The following is a 12,124-nucleotide window of genomic DNA, read 5'->3' on the forward strand; positions in this document are numbered from 1 at the left end:
CTGGGGCTCACTGGGCAGAACTTGAATGGGAACCACAGCAGTGTGACTTTGGGGTGCATGCTCTTATGCAGATTCCCTCGCTGAGGCCTTGGCCTGTGTGGTTCTGAACTGGACTCGAGGCTGGACTCCATGCTCCCGTCCAAGGACAGAGGACTGGAGGATTCAGGGCCGGCAGCCGGGACATGTGTGGGGCTGCCCCGGCCATGGCCTTGTGGCTGGTGGGGAGTCTCTAGACTCCCAGGGCTCCCTGGGGCTGGTACGGGGGGGGGGGGGGGGGGGGGGGGGGGGGGGGGGGGCCCTCCTGGCCTGGTGGGCGGGGCACACGGAAGGCTGGAAGGAACAGTGGTGTGCTGGTTTTTAATAGCAGGCTTTCAGGGGGAAAAAGAAAGCCCCGATTGTTGACTTGGCAATATCGAGGTATAGGACTCCCTGCATGGCTGACTTCAAGCTACGGACATGACCTTATGGAACATGAAGTTGGGCAGAGATGTGTACTATGGCTTTTGTCAGCTAGTACTTACTGGCTGGCTCCCATACACCCCTGGCTGGCACCAGGACTCCCGAGTCTGGGGGGCCTGGGGGCCTTGCTGCCTGGTCCTAGAGAAATAAGAAAGATGGGAGTTGGAACTCCCGACCTGGGGAAAAACGGTGCAAGGACTCATTGGACGTGTGGTTTAGGGGCTGGGACTTCTGGGTCCTGGGAGGGCTGGGACAAGGTTTCCTGCCAACATAGAGTAGGGGTGCCAGTTACCTTTGCAAAGAGGTCTGAGGGCTGCAGGGCCAAGGTAGGCCACCATGTTTTCCCATAGCACCTGCGACGACAGCCGGGTGGACTTTGGGGATGCCTCCATCTCCTCTTGGTACCACCATCTGACCCCCTGAAATGCAAGGATCACCGTGAGTCCCACCCACACCCATTCTTAGCACACATTCCCTGACCCCCCTTCTGCCAGGTAGGGGGCTGGACTCACCTGGTGATGAAGTGGTCAAGGCCTTACTCCCAGGTTCCAAAGCCACCCAGGAGCTGGGGTGGGGGTGGGGCATAGATCTATAAACCAGAAACAGACCGATAAAGCAGTACACACAGCAAAGGAGCTTGGCTCGTGCGCACTGGCATCACCTGGCTTTGGGCTGAATCCCAGTCTGGTCGCACACCTGTGTCAGTTAGCTGATTAACCTCTGCAGCCCTCACTTTACCAGTCTGTAAAATGGGGGTGATAATAATTGTTAGCTTATAGGGTTGTGGGGCTAAAGGAAGGTTCGAGTCCTGGTGGTGGCCCTCAGCAGGGCCAGAGCAGGCCCATGGAGGTGACTCACCACGTGTGCTCTGGTGTAGCTCCTCCTCACAGCCACCCTGTGAGGTCCGATGGTTCGCAGAGCAGACACCAGCTCATGGAGACCCAGAGATCTACCTGTGTCCACACCGGAGGCCCCAGCCCCGCTTGGCAGCCCCAGTCACTCTTTGGTCGTTTGGATCAGCGCCCTGCCTCCTCTGGACCCAGCTGCCCAGACTGGACCTGAGGCCTGGCCTCCCTGCCTGCTCCCTACCCCCTTTCCCCCAGCCTCCCTGCTCATTCCAGGAAGGAAATGTATAGAAGGGCCAGAGTGGCCCCAGGGAGGCCCTAGGAGGGCTGGGACACGTCCAGTGAGGGCAGGGGAGATAACCCAGCCTTACAGGTCTCCAGGCCCGCGCTCAAGCATCCAGCTTCCTGCAGCCTCTGGGCCCATGCCCACCCTAGCACCCTTCCCCCCAGCTGCTGGGCCACTGCCATGCCAAGCCTTGGCTCCAGCACCTCCGGCCTCGGGAGGCCCTCACAGACCTCACAGAGCTGGGGCAGCCAAGGCTGGCATCCAGGCCGGCAGAAGGACCCTGCCACGCAGGCAAGCCTGTGGGAATGGCCCAGGTCCAGACCCAGGCGCCTCCAGGCTTCTACACAGAGACAAGGTCCACCAACAATTAGTTGTATTGTTTGGAGTGTTTTAAGCCTCTATATAAAATGTTTCACACTGGATGCGTTGTTCCTCAGCTTACTTTTTCCACTTAACCTGATGTTTCCAAGTTTCTTCCCATCCAAAAAAAAAAAAAAATCACGAAAAACGCACAAAAAAAATTCAGCTTCATTCAAGTAGGTATTTTTTTCCTAAGGCTGCTGTGACAAAGTACTACAGACCGGGTGGCTGAAACAACAGCAATTTATTGTCTCAGCTCTGGAGGCCAAAAGTCCAAAATCAAAGTGGGGGCAGGGTTGGTTCCTTCTAGAGGCTCTGAGGATGAAATCTGTCCCATGCCTCTCCTAGCTTCCGGTGGCTGCCGGGGTCCTTGGTGTTCCTTGGCCAGGAAGAGCAGCACTCCAATCTCTGCCTGCCTCCTCACATGGCCTGGCCTCCCCCTCCGGGTCGTCTCTGTGTCTCTGTGTCTCAGATCTCTCTCTACTTTCTCTTATCACTACCCCTTGATGTAAAGCCCACGATTGTCTCATCTTGAGTTTTTGGTTTTTTTTTTTTTTTAAGATTTTATTTTGTTATTCATGAGAGATACACAGAGAGAGGCAGAGACACAGACAGAGAGAGAAGCAGGCTCCTCATGGAGCAGGGAGCCCGATGTGGGACTCGATCCTGGGACTCCAGGATCACCCCTGAGCCAAAGGCAGACACCCAACTGCTGAGCCACCCAGGGATCCCTCATCTTGAGATCTTTAACTTTCAACTGCAAAACCTCTATTTCCAAACAACGGCACATTCTCGGGGAGTGGAAATTAGGACTAGGACATCTGTGTTTGGAAACACAATTCAACCCACTACAAGGAATAAATTCTTTTTTTTTTTTTCAAGAGAACACAAATGTAAGTCCAGGAAGGAGGGACAGCAGGAGAGGGAGAGAAAATCCCAAATAGATTCCCTGCTGGGCAAGGAGCCCAACACAAGCTCAATCTCAGGACCCTAGGATCATGAATGACCTGAGCTGAAACCAAAAGTCAGACACTCAACCAGCTGAGCCACCCAGGCGGCCCAGGAGTAATTTTTATAGAATAAAATTCACCAAGTTTAGTGTCCTCATTTGATGAGTTAACAAATGTCTGTGATGGTATAACTCTTCCCACAATCATAGTAGGGAGCACTTTCTTCATCCCAGAGAGCCCCATGACCCTTTGCAGTCAACCTCTCTCCCATACCTAGCAACTGGCGACCACTGGTCGGCTTACTGTCCCTACCATTTTGTCTTTTCCAGAATGCTCTCTAAATGGAATCATGTATAGTACATGGTCTTTTGCACCTGGCTTCTTTGACTTAGCAGAACTCTTAGTTTCTGAGATTCATCCATGTTGTATGTATTAGTGAAATCAATAGTTTTGACAAATTTCGAATCTAAAGAAAAATTGCGGGAATTATATAAAGAATACCTCCACGTAGGCTCACAATTGTGAACATTTTGCCACATATGCTTTATCTCTCTCTTACATGGCACATACCCGCACACATTTTTCTAAACCAATTGGCTACTTCAACTGTCATCTCCTGAGGGCACAGATATTCTATGTAATCATGTACCATTATCACATGTGACAAACTGAACGGTGATAAAATACATACAATAATCTACCTAATATACAGCCCATGGTTTTTAAAAATTTTTTTTAAAGATTTTTATTTATTCATAGAAACACAGAGAGAGAATGAGAGGCAGAGACAGGCAGAGGGAGAAGCAGGCTCTATGCAGGGAGCCCAACATGGGACTTGATCCCGGGTCTCCAGGATCATGCCCTGGGCTGCAGGCGGCGCTAAACCGCTGCGCCACCGGGGCTGCCCACAGCCCATGTTCTAATGTTCCCAGTAATGCCCTTTTTTTTTTTTTTTAATGCCCTTTTTAGATGATGTTTTCATTGATCCAGGATGAAATCGAAGACCACATACTATATTTAGCTGTCATTTCTCTTCAGTCTTCTTTACTGTGAAATAGTCCATTGGGTGCCTGGGTAGCTCTATCAGTTAAGCGCCTGACTTGATTTCAGCTCAGGTCACAATCTCAGGATCATGAGATAGAGCTCCCGCCCCCACCTCCCCAACTGCAATCAGACTCCACACTCAATGGGGAGTCTGCTTCTCTCTTTCTCCTTCTGCCCGTCACTGTGCTTGCATTCTTGTTCTCTCTCCCTCTCTCTCTCTCTCAATAAATAGATAAACTTTTTAAAAAAGATTTTATTCATTTATTCATGAGAGACACAGAGAAAGAAGCAGAGACACAGGCAGAGGGAGAAGCAGGCTCCCTGTGGGGAACCCGATGTGGTACTCAATCCCAGGACCCTGGGATCATGACCTGAGCCAAAGGCAGACCCTCAATCACTGAGACACCCAGGTGTCCCATAAATACACAAACTTAAAACAAAAAAATAGTCCGCTTGTTGGGACGCCTGGCTTGCTCAGTTTATAGAGTGTGCAACTCTTGGTCTTATAGTCATGGGTTCGAGCCCCATGTTGGGTGTAAAGCCTCCTTAAAAAACAAAAGTAAAAAGAGTCTACTTGACCTTTTTTTTTTTTTTCTAAGCTTCTATTTATTTATTCATGAGAGACACACACAGAGAGAGGCAGAGACACAGGCAGAGGGAGAAGCAGGGTCCGTGCAGGGAGCCTGATGTGGAACTAGATCCTGGGACTCCAGGATCAGGCCCTGGGCCAAAGACAGGCGCTAAACTGCTGGGCCACCCAGGCGTCCCTCTACTTACTTTTTTATGTGTCTTTCAGGACATTGATTTTTCTTCTTTTCTTTTCTTTTCTTTTTTTTTAAGATTTTATTTATTTATTTGACAGAAAGAGAGCACAAGCAAGTGGAGTAGAAGGCAGAGGCAGAAGCAGAGGGAGAGCCTTATGTGGGGCTCAGTCTCAGGACGCTGGGATTACAACCTGAGCAGAAGGCAGATGTTTAACCGACTGAGCCACCTAGGCACCCCAAAATGATAGGATTGTTTTAAATAAGAAATTTCCCCAAAATAAAAATGGGTGGGTCCCTGGGTGGCTCAGCAGTTTAGCGCCTGCCTTTGGCCCAGGGCATGAGTCCCACATCGGGCTCCCTGAGTGGAGCCTGCTTCTCTCTCTACCTGTGTCTCCCTCTCTCTCTCTCTCTCTGTGTGTGTGTGTGTCTCATGAATAAATAAATAAAATCTTTTTTAAAATGCCCTGATTTTTCTTTTTTTAAAGACTCCACGGGACACCTGGCTGGCTCAGTCAATGGACTGTGTGACTCTTGATCTTGGGGTTGTGAGTCAAGTTGAGCCCCATGTTGGGTGTAGAGATTACTTAAGAATAAAAGCATCTAAAATAAAAAAAAAAACTCCAGGCAGCTGTTTTCCAGAATGTTTCTAAGATTTATCCCCAAAGATGCATTTGGATGTAGTTTGTTACTAACTGTATGGTTTTTTTCATCCAATGTTTATGCCCAATTTATTTCTCTACTTTTCTATCAGTGAAGGACTTAGTCTTTTGGCACTTTTTCAATGTTTAAACAACGTTCTAATGCACATCGTTGTACACAGACTTCCATGGAAACATGAATGGGATTCTTATGCTCTTACCCAACCAGAAGTGGAATCAGTAGAGGGGAGGTGTTCCATTGTTCCCCTGCTGTGTAACAACCATCCCATAACTTAGAAGGCTTAAAACAATTATTTGATTTTCTGTTTCACAGGTTTTAGGGCGGCCAGGGTTCTGCTGGGGATTCTTTCTGCTGGGCTCCTATGCAATTGTATGTAAATAGTGGCTGGGGCCAGGATAATCAGAAGTCTTCTTGGCTCCCACATCTGGCACCTGGGCTGGATGGTTGGGTCACTGGATCAACTAGAGCCAGTCAGCATTTCCCTCACCACATGGCCCCTGCCTGTGGCCTGCATGGATGTGCTCACAGTATGGCTATCCCAGACTTCTACATGGTAGCCGCTTCCCCAGCGTAAGGATCCAAGGGGCTTGGGAAGATGCTGCAATGCTTCTTAAGACTCGGCCTTGGAGGTTGAGAATCTCAACCTCAAGGAGCATCACTTCTGTGGCATTCTATTGATCAAGTCACTGGGGCCAATCCAGGCTGCAGGGGAGAGGGTTTGATTCCACCTCTCAATGGGAGGAGTAACAAAGAATTTGCAGCCGTCTTTTATCTACCACAGAGGTTATGCTCTTTAGCTTTATGAAATATGGCCAAACTGGTTTGCAAAGTGTAGGTATTAATTTACACTCTGTAATAAAGAATCTGACTCCATTCTTGATGTTTGGTGGTTGACAGCCTTAAAGCCACATGCCTCCCTCTTGCCTTGTGCTCCACATCTGGGCAAGCTGATAACAAGGCCCTGGTGCACGCTCTCTCTCTCTGGCACTAGAGGGAAATTTAAATCAAGGGACCCAGGATCCCTGGGTGGCACAGCGGTTTAGCGCCTGCCTTTGGCCCAGGGCGCGATCCTGGAGACCTGGGATCGAATCCCACGTCGGGCTCCCGGTGCATGGAGCCTGCTTCTCCCTCTGCCTATGTCTCTGCCTCTCTCTCTCTCTGTGACTATCATAAATAAATAAAAATAAAAAAAATAAATTAGGGGACCCCTGTCCAGTGTGGAGGGGCCCTCAGCCCAGCCTCACCCCTTTACCATAATGAAACCCCTCCTTACTCTCTCAAGCCACTTCTGACCTGCTTGGGGTCTGGCCCTGCTCCCCATAGAAATCCTCATTATGTGAGTAATCAATCTTGTCATAGTCTCTTGGTGTGGGCAGCCTCATCAGTCTTCACATCTGAATCAAATTTTAAGTGAAGATTTGACCCCATAGTGGGGCAACCACAAAACACACTCCTGACAGCAGCACATGAATTGCACCTGGCTCACACCTGGCTAAAACTTGGCATTATCAGACTTTAAACCTTCTGTCAGTCTTATGGCAAACATGCTGTGAAATTATAGAGAAAAAAAAACTATGTATATCTATATATCTATTACTGACCCCTGGTTGTTGACACAAAGCTCCTAAAACCCTTGTAAGTAGGGTATATAGGGGTGCCAGGGACACGTGGTTCTCCTTACAGTTGGTGTCAGGGAAATAGGATTTGCTAGAATGGACTTTACTGACAGAAACATGGTTTGGGAAGAGAAAGGGGGAAAAGGTGGGTGATGAGGAGCCTCTGAGTCCTAGTGGGTATGTGGTCCCCCATGTGGTAGGGAGCAGCAGCTTTTCTGCATCCAGTGACTCAAGGTAAAAGTTACCAAAGGAATGTAGAGATCCATCCAGCTCCCTGAGAGCTGGTTCACTGGATGCATAAGAAAATGCAAACTAGTAAGAAAAAGACAAAAGATTCAATCCCTTGGTTATTCGTAATGGTTAAATGCAATTAAAAGAGAAGGCTGGGACAACCCTTGGTGCTAGACAAGCTCGGACTTTGGTGAGTCTAAGCTTTGGCCCATTGCTTAAAAGCCACGCCCCCAGGGAGAAGTTACCCAGCGACAACAGAAAGTACCCCGAGACCACTGCTTGCCGAGGAGGTAGTCGATGTAGGGGAGGGCAGAACCGAGGAGCCACTGAAACCAGGGGTCAGCGCGAAGGGGTTGTTTCGTTTCATAGATCACTATCATCGGCTGGCTGAGGAGCCCTTACTGACACAACTGTGAGAATGATTCATGTGGGGGCCGTGCCTTTGGCTGTGGATGCTGCAGAGTGGAAGAGCACGCTGGGGTGAGTCAGGACCTACAGCTCTCTATTAAACAATCACAGATGGCTGCACATGATCCAGACACGCGGGAGGGAAGAGCCAGCCTGGCAGGTGGGATAAAAGCCACTGTAAGGTCCATTTGCCCCAAGGAGGGCTGTCCGCTTCCCCCTACAAACGCCAAGTGGAGCACCCCAGATGATGCAGCGGATGAGCTCTGTACATAAGCCACTCGGGACCGGCCTTAGCAGGGACATTCACCCACTGAATATGCTTTTTACCCAGACACGGTAAATGCTGTGTTTAAGGGATGCCCTTCACTTGATGGGATGAGCACTGGGTGTCTTACTATATTTTGGCAAATTGAATCTAAATTTAAAAACTGTAAAAAAAAAAATAAGGGATGCCCTTTTGGATAGGGCAGTTTGGGAAATCTTATTACATTTGCTGTCTCTACTTCCTCTCATGGGTAAAAGTAAAAATGTGGAGCACCCAGCTAGCTCAGTCAGTAGGGCATGAGACTGTTGATCTTGGGGTTGTGAGTTTAAGCCCCATATATAAGAGATTGCATGAAATTTAAAATTTTTTAAAAGATTTCATTTATTTATTCATGAGAAACACACAGAGAGAGGCAGAGACACAGGCAGAGGGAGGAGCAGGAAGCCTGATGCAGGACTTGATCCCCAAACCAGGATCACACCCTGAGCCAAAGGCAGATGCTCAACCACTGAGCCACCCAGGTGTCCCCATTGTCTGGCTACTTATGTTGGTTTTCCACATCAGTCTTTTTTTATCATTGAGGTGAAATACACACGCATGAGCCCTGCCATCTCGATCATTCTTCTGTGGTACTGATGCCATTCACATCTTGCGGCAGCCATCAGCCCCATCACCCCCGGATACCTCCTCAGCTTCCCACATGGAGACTGACCCCATTAAATACCGACTCCCCGCTCTCGTCCCTTGGCCCCTGGTACCCACCATCTACTCCCTGTCCCTGTGGTTTTCATGACACTAAATACCTCATTAAAGTAGAATCTTACAGTATTTGTCTGCCATTAGGTCTTTTCAGGTATAGTTTCTGTTGGTTTATTTTTTCTCCCTTTGAGTGGGCCACATTTTCCTGTTTCCTTGTATGCCTTTTTTGGGTAAAGATATGTTTCTTTTAGGTGGGGGAAGGGCAGAGGAAGAAGGAGTGTAGACTCCCTGCTGAGCATGGAGCCCAACACAGGGCTGGGTCTCATGACCCTGAGAGGGTGACCTGAGCCAAGTCAAGAGTGGATGCTTAACCGAGCCACCCTGGCGCCCCTGCTTTTTGTTTGTTTGTTTAAGATTTCATTTATTTGAGACACACACAGAGAGAGAGAGCGCGTGAGGACAAGTGTGGGAGGAAGGGCAGAGGGAGAAGCAGATGCCCCACCAAGCAGGGAGCCCAATGTGGGGCTCGATCCCAAGACCCTGGGCTCATGACCTGAGCGGAATCAGATTCTCAACCGACTGAGCCACCCAGGTGCCACCTCCACCCTTTTTATTTTTTATTTTTCTCTCCACCTTTTTTTTCCCTCCACCCCCCTTTTTTTTTCACACCCACCGCGGGGCTTGAAGTCATAACCCCAAGATCAAGACTCACCTGCTGGGGCGCCTAATCTCAGTGTGAGATCAAACCCCACCTGGCACTCGGCACACAGTCTGCTTGAGATTCTCTCTCCCTTTCCCTCTGCCGCTCCCCACTGCGTGCTCTAAAAACAAACAAATAAATACAATCTTAAAAAAAAAAAAACAGTCACCTGCTCCACCTACTGAGCCAGCCAGCCGGCATTGTGATTGTTTGGTGGCACACTAGACATTTGAGTCTAATAATGCCATAGATCTGGACACCAGAGTCTCCTTCCCCCTTTGTTATTGTGCTTGTTGAGTGGTTTTGTTTTTTGCTGGTGTCGCGGGCAGTCTCTGTGCCTGGGAGCAGCCTGCGGGGTACACTTGGGTCTTGTCTGAGCCCTTCCTTGGACAGGTGCAGTCGCTTTCTCACCAGCAAACCCCCCCCCAACACACACACACACACACAATTGTTTTGTGTCAGTGTGGTTTTTTGGGGGCGGGGGCGGGGTGTTTTTTTAGCTGACCTGTGTAAGTTGAAAGTGTGCAACGTGTGGATCTGACACATCAATACACAGCGACGGGGCTACCGCTGTGGCGCTAGCAGACACCTGCAACACACCACATCATGATCATTTTTTCAGGTGGTGAGAACACGTCAGATCTCGTCACCTGGCAGCTTTGCAGTTTGTAAGGCCGGACTGTTGACGCCTGTGCCTGTACTGGACATTAGCTCCCCAGGACTTACTAATCCACTAGTTGCAAGTTCGTGCCCTTACACAGCATCTCCCAGCCCCACTCCCCCACCTCCCGCCCCTGGTTACGGCCATGCTACTCTAGTCTCTGTCTCTATTATATGCAGTTGTTTTGAATGTTCTAGTTTTTAATATCTGGCTCCTGAAAGCAGGAAAGTGAACAATGAAGGGGGAATAAAGTCCCTGGCCTTTGGAATCCGCTGGAAGTCACCTCAGCGGGAGACAGGGGCCTGCCAGGGTTGGGGGAAGGCCCCAGCGGCTGCCCCCCTCCTTGCACTTCTGTGCTGAGATTCCTGGTCCCTGGAGGACAGCGGCCTTCTCCCCCACCTGAGTTCCCGCAAGCAGGGGGGGCTGTCTGCGGGTGGCGGCCAGAGGCTGCTACTGTGCTGAAAGCTGAAATTGGTGGCAGTTGGCCCTCCCTAGCCTCCCTGGAAGTTGTAAGCCGTCCAGGGGACTCTAGAGTTCCAAAAACAGTTTACTTTAGACAGATTCTATTTGTGCAGTATTTGTCCCGGTGGGGAGACAACTCCCAGGGCTTCTTCCTCTACCGTCTTCCCAGAATCTTCTCTGATCCAAGGCCTCTCGCAAGAGTGATTGGGGCAGAGGAGAGAAGCTCCCTGGACTCCTTGACATAGGAGCCCCGCGCACTGTGGCACCAAAATCCCCCTGGTGAAACCCTGCCTTGGGCTACAAGTACATAGGATGTAAAAATGTAAGCGCTGGTTAAGGCCATAAAAGTTGGAATGTTTGGGCAGGCGTGTTCTGCTCCATCTCCTTTACTTAATATTTTATGCAAATGGATATTAAGTCATACTAGGAAACACGCCCCCTACTTAGTATGGTAAAACCAAAACTCACGGATGAGGGGCGCCTGGATGGCTCAGTGGCTGAGCATCCGTCTTCAGCTCAGGTCATGATCCCGGGGTCCTGGGATCGAGTCCTGCGATGGGCTCCTCAACAGAGTGCCTGCTTCTCCTCTCCCTCTGCTGCTCCCCCTGCTTGTGCTCTCTCTCTGTCAAATAAATTAATAGATAAATATCTTTTTTAAAAAAACCTAACCCTGTAGATGAAGTCCTAAATGGAGGCTAACAGGAATGTAAGGGTGGGTGGAATTAAGGTAAAAGTATAGGAATTGGTATGTTGGAACAGGTGTTATGTGCGATGTTTGAATTTCTTAAACCAGATTCTGTTTTAGGGATGGGCATCGTGTCTGACCGGGACATTTCCTCTACCTACTACTGTAAATAAAGTAGGAGGCATCAAGCCCGGAAGCCGTGGAGGAGAGGCTGGAGCGCAGCGAGGGACCAGCTCCCTGCGCTCCGGCCCCTGCGGGGTGTAGACAGGCACCAGCCTGCGCACGCCCCCAGCAACGGTCACTAGGACTTTGGACTCAAGCATTTTCCATTCCAGGGGCATTTTCTACCTTGCTTGCCGACAGATACTGAGGCTACCCTGGGGAGGACTTCAAATGACCTTGGAGCTGTATGCGGGTGTTGTCTTAGTAATGTCAGAGAAACACTCTAATGGGGACGGCAGTGCCATGAGAAAGTGAAAATGGTTTCTATGGGACCATGCCGGGGTGCCTGGGTGGCTCAGTGGTTGAGGTTCTGCATTGGGCTCAGGTAGTGATCCCGGGGTCCCGGGATGGAGTCCCGCATCTGGCTCCTGGCAGGGAGCCTGCTTCTCCCTCTGCCTGTGTCTCTGCCTCTCTCTGTGTGTCTCTCATAAATAAATAAAACCTTAAAAAAAATAAGGAGCTGCTGGATGCTGTCGTCCCTTGGACGGTGCCCGTAACCTGCTCTCCGCTGACCGACAGAGAGCCGCTGGCTCTGCGGATGGCCGCTCGGAAGTGAACGGACACATCCTGTTTGGAAGGGGAAGGTACAAACAAGTCAGTTCGGTGGGCTGAACTGCGAGCTGTTTTTCCAGCTGTGAAGGAAGAACTGAACGGTGGTTAAAGCCCTTAGGTTTGGTGTCTACGGACTCAGGCGGGAGAACACTGGCAGCCCGGCCTAGTAAAGGGGCGCCCTGTGCTCAGGACCCTCCAGGACCTCATCTGATGTATCTCTTTATCTGTTTAGCTGCATCCTCTGCTGTATCCTTT

The 12,124-nt window shown here is 49.9% G+C and overlaps 1 long non-coding RNA gene across 2 annotated transcripts; it reads right to left on the reverse strand.

The window, feature by feature from the left end:
- Nucleotides 1-295: 295 nt before the first annotated feature.
- Nucleotides 296-1,810, reverse strand: LOC140637615 (uncharacterized). 2 transcript variants are annotated; one of them, XR_012034685.1, is made up of 4 exons: nt 1,318-1,810; nt 972-1,201; nt 752-878; nt 296-597 (listed from the first exon to the last, which is right to left on the reverse strand). It is a non-coding gene; the product is annotated as an uncharacterized lncRNA (long non-coding RNA). The 2 variants fall into 2 exon arrangements; XR_012034684.1 differs by having other exon boundaries at nt 972-1,810.
- Nucleotides 1,811-12,124: the final 10,314 nt, after the last annotated feature.

Source organism: Canis lupus, chromosome 8 (genome assembly GCF_048164855.1).
Source record: "Canis lupus baileyi chromosome 8, mCanLup2.hap1, whole genome shotgun sequence".
In the NCBI taxonomy this organism is placed as follows: Eukaryota; Metazoa; Chordata; class Mammalia; order Carnivora; family Canidae; genus Canis; species Canis lupus.